At 41.0% G+C, this 12604-nt stretch overlaps 1 protein-coding gene across 2 annotated transcripts in view; it reads right to left on the reverse strand.

Moving 5' to 3' along the window:
* GGNBP2 (gametogenetin binding protein 2) overlaps positions 1 to 12604 on the reverse strand; it is a 350746-nt gene that overhangs the window by 171268 nt on the left and 166874 nt on the right. The window lies entirely within an intron of this gene.

Here is a 12604-nt window from a genome sequence, read left to right on the forward strand (position 1 = left end):
GCACTAGGTCTGTACCCAGCCTCGGGTCAATGATTTGTTGTTCCCAAGACGCCATAAACAAATTGGCATAGCTGGGGGCAAACCTGGTGCCCATGGCAGTTCCTCGTTTCTGGAGATGATAATTTTCAAAAGAAAAATAATTATGTGTTAATATAAATGATACTCCTTCCAGTAGGAATTGTATCTGTTCTTCATTAAAATCTCCACTCTCTCAACATCTGTTCCATAGCTGAAATACCCTGATTATGATCGATAATGGTGTACAGTGACTGGACGTCTAATGTCCCCATTATCCATTGTGGTTCAACCTGTAAATTTTCTACAACATGAATAATTTGAGTCGTATCTCTAATGTAGGATTTTGTTTTCTTTACTACTGGTTGGATTAATCTATCAATATATTGTGAGAGATCCGCTGTTAGGGAACCAATCCCTGAAATGATGGGACGGCCAGGGGATTGTCAGATTTTTATGCATCTTGGGCAAACAATAGAAGACAGGCAGCCTCATATTCGTGTTCCGTCAAGATATTCTTCTCTAGACCTTTTTTTTACAACATTCTGTTAATACCACATAGAATTCTTCCGTCGGGTCTTTTCTTAATTTCGTATATGTACTGATAACTTTCAGTTGCTTCAAACATTCGACATTATATTTCGTCGTTTCCCACAAGACCACAGCTCCCCCTTTGTCGGCTGGGCGTATAGTCAGGTTATTTTCTGTTTGTAGCTGTTTTATTGCATTTCCTGTGAGGTTAAATTATTAGTTTTTTTTGGACGTCTGTCTGATTTTTCTTAGATGCGTTTCTACATTTTTTTGAAATGCTGTAAATTCAGGACTAATCTCCTCTCTGGGAAATTCTCGATTTTTGTTTCAGATCCGTATGTTTGATTGAATCATCCACATTTATATTTTCTATGTTTAATATCACCGGATTTTTTTGGCGGTATTTTTTGAGGCATAATTTTCGAATAAATTTTTCGATACCTATATACGTGTCGAATTTATTTAGCGGGGCAGTTGGTGAAAATTTTAAACCCTTATTAAGTAATTGGGTCTGTGCTGTAGTTAGAGTGATGGAATTCATAGAAACATAGAATGTGTCGGCAGATAAGAACCATTTGGCCCATCTAGTCTGCCCAATATATCTGAATCCTATGAATAGTCCCTGGCCCTATCTTATATGAAGGATAGCCTTATGCCCATCCCATGCATGCTTAAACTCCTTCACTGTATTTGCAGCTACCACTTCTGCAGGAAAGCTATTCCATGCATCCACTACTCTCTCAGTAAAGTAATACTTCCTTATATTACTTTTAAACCTTTGCCCCTCTAATTTAAAACTGTGTCCTCTTGTGGTAGTTTTTCTTCTTATAAATATGCTCTCCTCCTTTACCGAGTTGATTCCCTTTATGTATTTAAAAGTTTCTATCATATCCCCTCTGTCTCTTCTTTCTTCCAAGCTATACATATTAAGGTCCTTTAACCTTTCCTGGTAAGTTTTATCCTGCAATCCGTGTACTAGTTTAGTAGCTCTTCTCTGAACTCTCTCTAGAGTATATATATCCTTCTGGAGATATGGCCTCCAGTACTGCGCACAATACTCCAAGTGAGGTCTCACCAGTGTTCTGTACAGCGGCATAAGCACTTCACTCTTTCTACTGCTTATACCTCTCCCTATACATCCAAGCATTCTGCTGGCATTTCGTGCTGCTCTATTACATTGTCTTCCCACCTTTAAGTCTTCTGAAATAATTACTCCTAAATCCCTTTACTCAGATACTGAGGTCAGGACTGTGTCAAATATTCTATATTCTGCCCTTGGGTTTTTTATGCCCCAGGTGCATTATCTTGCACTTATCCACATTAAATTTCAGTTGCCAGAGTTCTGACCATTCTTCTAGTTTTCCTAAATCCTTTCCATTTGGCGTTTCCCTCCAGGAACATCAACCCTGTTACCTATCTTTGTGTCATCAGCAAAAAGACAAACCTTACCATCGAGGCCTTTTGCAATATCACTTAAGAAGATATTAAACAAAATTGGTCCCAGTACAGATCCTGTGGAACCCCACTGGTAACCTGACCTTGTTTTGAAATGTTCTCCATTGGACTACAAACCCTCTGGCTGTCTGTCACTCCTAATCCACTGAACAATATGGGAGTCCATGCTCAATGACTGCAGTTTATTGATAAGTCTTCTATGTGGGACAGTGTCAAAAGCCTTACTAAAATCTAGATATGCGATGTCTACTGCACCTCCACCGTCTATTATTTTAGTCACCCAGTCAAAAAAATCTATAAGATTTGTTTGACATGATCTCCCTGAAGTAAACCCATGTTGTTTTTCATCTTGCAATCCATGGGATTTTAGATGTTCCACAATCCTATCCTTTAATAGGGTTTCCATTAATTTGCCTACTATTGATGTCAGACTCACTGGTCTATAGTTGCTCGATTCCTCCCTACTACCTTTCTTGTGAATGGGCACGACATTTGGCAATTTCCAATCTTCCGGGACGACTCCCGTTACTAATGATTGGTTAAATAAATCTGTTAACGGTTTTGCCAGCTCACCACTAAGCTCTTTTAATAATTTTGGGTGTATCTCATCAGGCCCCTGTGACTTATTTGTCTTCACCTTAGACAGCAAACTTAGAACATCTTCCTCTGTAAAGACACATGCATCAAACGATTTATTAGTCATCCTTTCTAGTGGAGGTCCTTCTCCTTTTTCTTTTGTAAAAACTGAACAGAAGTATTCATTAAGGCAGTCGGCTAGCCCTTTATTCTCTTCTACATACCTTCCGTCCTTTGTTTTTAATTTAGTTATTCCTTGTTTTAATTTCCTTTTTTCATTTATACATCTGAAGAATGTCTTATTCCCTTTTTTCATAGACTGAGCTAGTTTTTCTTCTGCCTGCGCTTTAGAAGTTCTTATAACTTGCTTGGCCTCTTTCTGCCTAATCTTGTAGATTTCCTTATCTTCATTGCTCTGGGTTTTTTTATAATTACAAAATGCTAGCTTTTTATTTTTATTGATTTGGGCCACTTCTGCCGAGTACCACAGTGGTCTCTTCCTTTTTTTGCTTTTACTGACAAGTCTAATGCAATTTTCTGTTGCCTTCAATAATGCACCTTTTAAGTAGTCCCATTTCTCCTGGACTCCATGTAATCCGTTCCAGTCTGATAAGGACTCATTTATGACTAATTTCATTTTTGAAAAGTCTGGTTTTCTAAAATCTAAAACTTTTGTTTTTGTGTGGTGGGACTCTTTCACAGTTCTTATATTAAACCACACTGACTGGTGATCACTAGATCCCAAGGTTTCGCCTACAACTCAAATTCACTATGGCTCCATTAGTTTCTAAGTCTAATTGTGCTTGTTGTGTTCCCCTCTTTTTCCTCTGGCTTCTTGCACTGAGTTTTTAGATCTACAAATTACGACATATGGAGACCATTACATTTGCAACACACATCAGAAACCGGTTGCGAAAAATAGCTTTATTCGATTTTCTAGCTGCCACCTACCGAGGTGGCTGCTGAAAATCCCCCTAGGCCAGTTTCGTAGGATAAAGAGAAACTGTACTAGGAATGACAAATTTCAAGAAGAAGCTATAAAAATGAGAGAAGAGTTTATAATAAAAGATTATCCCGATAAAATACTAGACTATGCATTACAGAAAATAGAATTGATGGATAGGAAAACCTTCTTCCAACCTAGTTTAGAAATGCCAAGAAAGAGGAAACCCTTCGGATAATTCTCCCTTTTAAATGTACAACATAAGAAAATCGAACAGATAATACATAAACATTGGGAATATATCCAAGACGACAAAACTATAGGATCCTCAATATCTAAATTACCCCTAATAGTTTATACAAGAGCTCCTAATCTGGGAAGAAAAATAGCCCCTTCAATCAAAAACCCCAAAATAAATGAAAGATCCATACAAAAATGGTTAAATATGAAGGGTTTCCACAGATGTGGAAGATGTATTAATTGCAGGAATACATCTTTCCCGAAAAAAACTACTAAAATAGTGTTAACCCAAAATTCTCTCTCATTTGAGATAAATAAATTCCTTACATGTAATACCTGCAATGTAATATATTTAATTCAGTGCCCATGTGCTAGGCAATATATTGGAAAGACCAAAAGAGCTCTAAAAACAATAATAGCGGAACATCTCAAGTATTAAGAATGGATATGAGAAACATGTATTGTCTAGACATTTTAAAATGACACAATAAGGATCCGAAGGGCCTGACATTCGTAGCATTGGAACAAATTGATGGACATTGGAGGGGTGGAGATCATATTGCTAGGATGTCAAGGGCAGAATCCAGACGGATATTTTAATTTGGAAGAATGTTACCCCATGGATTAAATGCCAACCTCGAAATTTTTGGCTCTTTGAATTTGTGACCTCCCCCGATTATGTGGGTGGGTGCCCAACGCTGATGCGATACCCCTGTGTAGTTCTATAGCGCAGGGGTTCCGCCTCGGTGGAGGGTCCTCACCCACCTGACCATTAATATGCTGAGTCAACGGGGGGGGGGGGGGGGAATCATTGAATGGGAAGACTGCAGAAAGTGTCGGTGGATTTTATATGATATTGTCTTATATTAATTTGTACTGTCATTTAAGCTCAGTGCTATTGAGGTCCCTGATGTCTTAAAGTTTTTTTATTAATGTGATAACATTTTAACTACTTGCCTACAAGATATTATCACAGATGATTGGTTTACTTTTGAAGTTCTCAAAACTGAATTTGACTCAGCAGAGATCACATGCCCTTTCTTCACAGCAAAAATGTTATAACATGAACAAAGTTGAGAAAAATACCTTAATCCTAACTTCTACAAACCTATGAATGCAGAATCAACCTAATCAAACTATCGACTTGCATATTATAAGTTAGACCAGCAAGAATTAGTCTTTATGTAGAAAACTATGATTTAAATCAAATCCACCCTGACATAGGGTAAATAAAACTACTTTATTTCTGTATAAAATAGGCCTTTAAGCCGAATCAAAACGTCCCCAATGAAGTGTGGAGGATGCCTCTTTGATGCATATGTTCTGGGAGTGTTCTGAGCTTGGAGCTTACTGTGAAGGGTTTTTGGGAATTAAAACGCAGACAACTCAAATACAATTACCATGTGACCCTAGGGTGTGCATACTAGGCCTCATAGACCCCCCAGGAAGTGATGACAAGGTGTCTTTAGGCATTCATAGACTGCAAATCCAAGCTAGAATTCTAAAAGCAAAGCACTGGATATCACATGCTCCACCTACGGGAATTTGTGAATCGGATAAATTCAATACTTAGGTTTGATAGAGGGATATATATGAAAAGTAGATGCCCAGCTAAATTCACGTCCATATTGCAAGGATGGTTCACAGTACCAGGACTGGAGTCACAGGCACTCTTGAGACCACCCAAATGTGCAACTTACCTACCACCTTAGGACAAATAGTTTAATGTTTGTCCGTTTGAGTCTTGTTTGCAACCATCGTCATACCTAATATTCCTTTGTCCTTAACCATGCAAAGCAATACCAATGACTCTACCTCTTTGATTTACTTTTTAATAAGTGGGTCATTGGGTTAGTTTCTCTGCAGGGTTGTTGGGGTGGGAAATGTTATTATGGAAGGATCTGTGTAAATTGATATTACTACATATGAAGCTGTGAAATTGTATACACTATGCGCAGTACTCATTTATTTTTTGAAATATTTGTTTTGTTATTTGACAATACTAAAAAAGATAATAAAAATTCTATTAGATTTTAAAAAAAATTAATAAAAATGCAAATAAGTGGGCAGCCCTGCCTTGCACCTCTGTTAATGTGAATAGGCGAAATAGTAGAGAATTTTTAGGTAGGCTGTGGCGTTAGAATATAGGATGCCAATTGCTTTACAAAAGGAGCCTCCAAATCCCATCTTTTGTATACAATTTGTAGGTATGACCATGATAAACTATCAAATGCTTTTGCCATGTCCAAAGCCAAGACTGATCAGGGAATATTGGATCTATTCATTGCGTGAATACTAGTGTTCAAATCTATATTCAAAAGGGAAATGAGACAATAATTTGTAACAAAGGTAGCAATCTTTGCCAGGTTTGGGAATTGTGGTGATTAAGGCCTCATGCCCACCACAGTTTGTTTTTTTTTGTTTTTTTTTTGCGGTCCGCAAAAACGGGTTCCGTAGTTCCGTGATCCGTGTCAGTTTTTTCTTCCGTGGGTCTTCCTTGATTTTTGGAGGATCCACGGACATGAAGGAAAAAGTCGTTTTGATGTCCGCCTGGCCGTGCGGAGCCAAAAGGATCCGTCCAGACTTACAATGCAAGTCAATGGGGACGGATCCGTTTGACGTTGACACAATATGGTGCAATTGCAAACGGATCCGTCCCCCATTGACTTACAATGTAAAGTCAGGAGTCCCTATTATACCATCGGATCAGAGTTTTCTCCAATCTGATGGTATATTTCAACTTGAAGCGTCCCCATCACCATGGGAACGCCTCTATGTTAAAATATACCATCGGATTTGAGTTAGAATATACTAAGAACTGTGTACATGACTGCCCCCGGCTGCCTGGCAGCACCCGATCTCTTACAGGGGGCTGTGATCCGCACAATTAACCCCTCAGGTGCTGCACCTGAGGGGTTCATTGTGCGTATTATAGCCCCCTGTAAAAGATCAGAGGCAGGAGGGGGCAGACCCCCCTCCCTCCCCAGTTTTAAATTCATTGGTGGCCAGTGCGGCCCCCCTCCCTCCCCTGTATTACATCAATTGGTGGCCAATGCGGCCCCCCCTCCCTCCCCTGTATTACATGGGGCTCCGATCGGTAACCATGGTAACCATGACGCTACTGCAGTCCTGGCTGCCATGGTTACTTAGCAATTTTAGAAGCATTATACTTACCTGCGTAGTCTGTGACCGGCCGGGCGCTCCTCCTACTGGTAAGTGACAGGTCTGTGCGGCGCATTGCTTATAGCACAGACCTTTCACTTACCAGTAGGAGGAGCGCCCGGCCGGTCAGACAGCGCAGGTAAGTATAATGCTTCTAAAATTGCTAAGTAACAATGGCAGCCAGGACTGCAGTAGCGTCCTGGTTGCCATGGTTACCGATCGGAGTCCCAGCGATTAAACTGGGACTCTGATCGGAACTCTCCGCTGCCACCAATGATGAGGGGGGGATTTCAATTAGGAGGGGGGGAGAGGGGGGGGCCGCACTGGCCACCAATGAATGTAATACAGGGGAGGGAGGGAGGGGGGGCCGCACTGGCCAACAATGAATGAAATACAGGGGAGGGGGGTCCGCACTGGCCACCAATGAATGTAATACAGGGGAGGGAGGGGGGGCCGCACTGGCCAACAATGAATGAAATACAGGGGAGGGAGGGGGTCTGCCCCCTCCTGCCTGGCAGCACCTGATCTTTTACAGGGGGCTATGATACGCACAATTAACCCCTCAGGTGCGGCACCTGAGGGGATAACTGTGCGGATCACAGCCCCCTGTAAGAGATAGGGTGCTGCCAGGCAGCAGTCATGTACACAGTTCTTAGTATATTCTAACTTGAAGCGTCCCCATCACTATGGGAACGCCTCTGTGTTAGAATTTAAAAAAGCTTTTATGCAGACGGATCTGCGGATCCGTCTGTGTGAAAGTAGCCTACGGATACAGATCACGGATGCAGATGAAAATCTTGTGTGCATCAGTGTTTTTTCACGGACCCATTGACTTGAATGGGTCCGTGAACCGTTGTCCGTCCAAAAAATAGGACAGGTCATATTTTTTTGACGGACCGGAAACACGGATCACGGACGCGGATGAAAAACGGTGCATTTTCCGCATTTTCAACAGACCCATTGAAAGTCAATGGGTTCGCAGAAAATCACGGAAAACGGAACAACGGACACACACAACGGTCGTTGTTTCTTATAGTATTTGGCAGTCAGTCCATCTGGTCCCGAAGCTTTGTCCTGTTTGAGATGTTTAATAGCCCATTCTATCTCTTCCTGTGTAACATCAGCATTTAATTGGTCATATGCATCTCTCGATAGTTGAAAATCATTTAAGAAAGAAAGGGTGATGGAGTCGGGATTCATTACTTGAGCTTTATACAAGTTATGATAATATTTGAAGAGGAATATATCTCAGAGTTGGAGGAGGTGTGTCCCGGTCGAATTAGAATTTTGTGAACAGTGTTTAAGGTTTGTCATTCCCTTAGTTTATGTGCTAATAGTTTGTCAGCCAACTGAAAATGTGGCTTGTGTACACGCCATGGCTCTTTCGGTTTTGTTTGTGAATAAGGCATCAAGCTCAAGTCTTGTGTCTCTAATCTCTTTGAAAGTAACTGGAGGGATTTCCTATATATGTTAATTCAAGTTTTGATTTTTTGCATTCTAAATTATCTTGCGCTTTGGACCTCTCCTTCAGCCTTGAGGCCTTTGAGACGAGAACCCCCCTTATGACCAGTTTGTGAGCAAGCCAGCAGATATCCGGGGAAGTGGCAGGTGAGGAGTGAAGCTGAAAATATTCTTCTAATGTTTCTTTAACTTAAGCAGTTATTTCGGGATTTGACAGTAAGACTTCATTAAGTATCCATGTGTAAGGAATTTTAGCGTTGGGATCCAGAGTAAGTTCGGTTAACACCATATCGTGATCAGACCATACACATTAAATGCCTGGAATACACTAAGCATGCGAGTGTGATCGAGTTAGTGAGGATCCAGTCTAGTCTATAGTGATGGTATATACTTTCACTAAAGGGTTAAATTCTCTCCATGTATCAGAGTGTGAAGATTTGAAATCAATAGATGGGTTCAATGTAAAATTGAAGTCACCACACCAGATCAGTCTTGTGTATTCCAGTGGGATCAGTTTATCGCATATAGTGTGTAAAATTATATATATATAATATATATATATATATATATATATATATATATATATATATACACACACATACATATACTTGCAAATACCGCAGCAGCACAGTCAGTCAGATAGTGTGTACTGGGTGCAATTCCTCCAAGAGGCCGGCTTTTCCTCCAAAGTATACAGATCCCAAAGAATAAGGCAGCACTTCCAGATTAACGTGAAAGGGTGAAGACCCCAAACTTTAATTCCCCCAGCAACACTTCGGCCTACTCAATGAGGCCTTTGCCAAGCTGACAAAGGCCTCCTTGAGTAGGCCGAAACGTTGCTGGGGGAATTAAAGTATGGGGTCCTCACCCTTTCACGTTAATCTGGAAGTGCTGCCTTATTCTTTGGGATATATTATATGGATATATATATATATATATATATATATATATATATACACACACACATATATACACACATACACAGACATACATACACACACATTAACAGTACATAACTTATCATTGTACAGTTCGCCCAACGAAATTAAATAATGGCCTTGTGTCATTAATATTCTTAACATGAAATGGGAGGACATTTTGGATGAAAGTGGAGACTACTCTGCTTTTAAATTGAAACATTGAGGGGTAATTCACCCTATATCTGGAGTTAAAAATTTTGGGGTGGGAAGAGTTCGTAAAATGGGTTTCTGGAGATGGATAATGTTGTGTGTGTTTCTCAGTCTGCGAAAGCTTTCCACCTTTTAGGTGGCGAATTACATTGTGACTTCTAGTCTTAAGAGTCCATTCACTCGTCCGCAATTCTGTTCCGCATTTTGCAAAACGGAATTGCGGACCCATTCATTTCTATAGTAAAAAGAGAAAAAGGTCCAGCTCGGTTAAAATGTTACCTTTATTTTTCAGTGCAGATAAAAGCCAGTCTACAGTCGTGGCCAAAAGTTTTGAGAATGACACAAATATTAGTTTTCACAAAGTTTGCTGCTAAACTGCTTTTAGGTCTTTGTTTCAGTTGTTTCTGTGATGTAGTGAAATATAATTACACGCACTTCATACGTTTCAAAGGCTTTTATCGACAATTACATGACATTTATGCAAAGAGTCAGTATTTGCAGTGTTGGCCCTTCTTTTTCAGGACCTCTGCAATTCGACTGGGCATGCTCTCAATCAACTTCTGGGCCAATTCCTGACTGATAGCAAACCCATTCTTTCATAATCACTTCTTGGAGCTTGTCAGAATTAGTGGGTTTTTGTTTGTCCACCCGCCTCTTGAGGATTGACCACAAGTTCTCAATGGGATTAACATCTGGGGAGTTTCCACGCCATGGACCCAAAATGTCAATGTTATGGTCCCCGAGCCACTTAGTTATCACTTTTGCCTTATGGCATGGTGCTCCATTGTGCTGGAAAATGCATTGTTCTTCACCAAACTGCTGTTGGACTGTTGGAAGAAGTTGCTGTTGGAGGGTGTTTTGGTACCATTCTTTATTCATGGCTGTGTTTTTGGGCAAAATTGTGAGTGAGCCCACTCCCTTGGATGAGAAGCAAACCCACACATGAATAGTCTTAGAATGCTTTACTGTTGGCATGACACAGGACTGATGGTAGCGCTCACCTTTTCTTCTCCGGACAAGCCTTTTTCCAGATGCCCCAAACGAATCGGAAAAAGGCTTCATTGGAGAATATGACTTTGCCTCAGTCCTCAGCAGTCCATTCACCATACTTTCTGCAGAAGCTTAATCTGTCCCTGATGTTTTTTTTTGGAGAGAAGTGGCTTCTTTGCTGCCCTTCTTGACACAAGGCCATCTTCCAAAAGTCTTCGCCTCCTGTGCGTGCAGATGCGCTCACACCTGCCTGCTGCCATTCCAGAGCAAGCTCTGCACTGGTGGCACTCCGATCCCGCAGCTGAATCCTCTTTAGGAGACGATCCTGGCGCTTTCTGGACTTTCTTGGACGCCCTGAAGACTTCTTAACAAGAATTGAACCTCTTTCCTTCAAGTTCTTGATGATCCTATAAATTGTTGATTGAGGTGCAATCTTAGTAGCCACAATATCCTTGCCTGTGAAGCCATTTTTATGCAATGATGGCTGCACGAGTTTCTTTGCAGGTCACCATGGCTAACAATGGAAGAACAATGATTTCAAGCATCACCCTCCTTTTAACATGTCAAATCTGCCATTTTAACCCAATCAGCCTGACATAATGATCTCCAGCCTTGTGCTCGTCAACATTCTCACCTGAGTTAACAAGACGATTACTGAAATGATCTCAGCAGGTCCTTAAATGACAGCAATGAAATGCAGTGGAAAGGTTTTTTTGGGATTAAGTACATTTTCATGGCAAAGAAGGACTATGCAATTCATCTGATCACTCTTCAAAACATTCTGGAGTATATGCAAATTGCTATTATAAAAACTTAAGCAGCAACTGTTCCAATTTCCAATATTTATCTAATTCTCAAAACTTTTGGTCACGACTGTACATGTTTTGGATCAGACACAATAGCGATCCTTTCTCATGACATACACATACTGAGGAGGAGGTTAGATATATAGCGCCTCCACTTAAACAGGTGGACACACTAACTACAAGCCCCTCCTTCAAATGAAATTGACAACATGTGCTAAAAAGCATGGTTAATTAAAACAAAGGCACACGCAAGTCATGGATCAAAAATTCAATAATGTAATATCGGGTCATGTTTCCGATTGAGTCCACTTGGTGTAGTGGACCCCATTTTAAAGATCCAAAAGGACTCAATTCAAAAGCTTCTTCTTGTAATTACCACCCCTAGGTGGTGGAGTAACCTATTCCAGGCCTTGCACAGTTAAACCCTCTGTGTTGCCACCATGCACCACTAAAAAATGCAGGCTAACTGCAGACACATTCCTGGCATGTGAATGACGAATGTCAGAGATGTGCCTGCACAGTCTAACCTTAAGGCCATTGGTGGTGCAACCAATATACTGGAGGGAACAGAGTGCATGAAATACAATACACCACATGAGTGGTGTTACAGTTGATGTATTGTTTGATGGAAAAACTTTGGTTCATGGCATAGGAAAAAACTTCCTTGCCAGGTCGCATATAAGAGCAACACGTGCAAATTGTATGCCCACACTTGTAGCTTCCGAGAAACCGCAACCACACTGGAGAAGCTTGTGCCCCCTCAGAATACAAAGAGGGGCAGAGTCTGTTGGCCAGTGTGGGCGCTCTACGGGCTGAGCACAAGATGCCACCCTTCAAGACACTGCCCCATTGGTCATCTGTTGAAAGTACAGGTAAGTGTTTTCTTACTATATTACAGATCTGCGAGTATTGTGCACTATAAGTAGTGACAAAAACAGGCAGGCGGGAATGCAGTGACTGATCTGAGTTCTCAGAGCGACGTGTGCGGTTGTGGTGGGTAAATAATAATGATTGTCTGGGTCTAGACAGGGCTTTCTTCTGGGCGCATGCTAAACTGTGCTGGAAATATTGTCTCATGGAAAGGCGGAAGGCAGCAGATCGCATCTCCACGCGGCATGTGAATAAACTCACCCTTAGGGATATTTTTAGCAACATGGGGAGGATGACAAGATGCCGCATGGAGAGTTGTATTACCAGCGGTTTCTTTGCGAAAAGTGCGGGTGTTAATTGAACCAGTGCACTCGTCGCCCTCCAGAGACAAGTCCAAAAAAGAAATATAAGTAGCATGAGAGTAC

The sequence above is a fragment of the Bufo bufo genome, chromosome 3, assembly GCF_905171765.1.
Source record: "Bufo bufo chromosome 3, aBufBuf1.1, whole genome shotgun sequence".
NCBI lineage: Eukaryota > Metazoa > Chordata > Amphibia > Anura > Bufonidae > Bufo > Bufo bufo.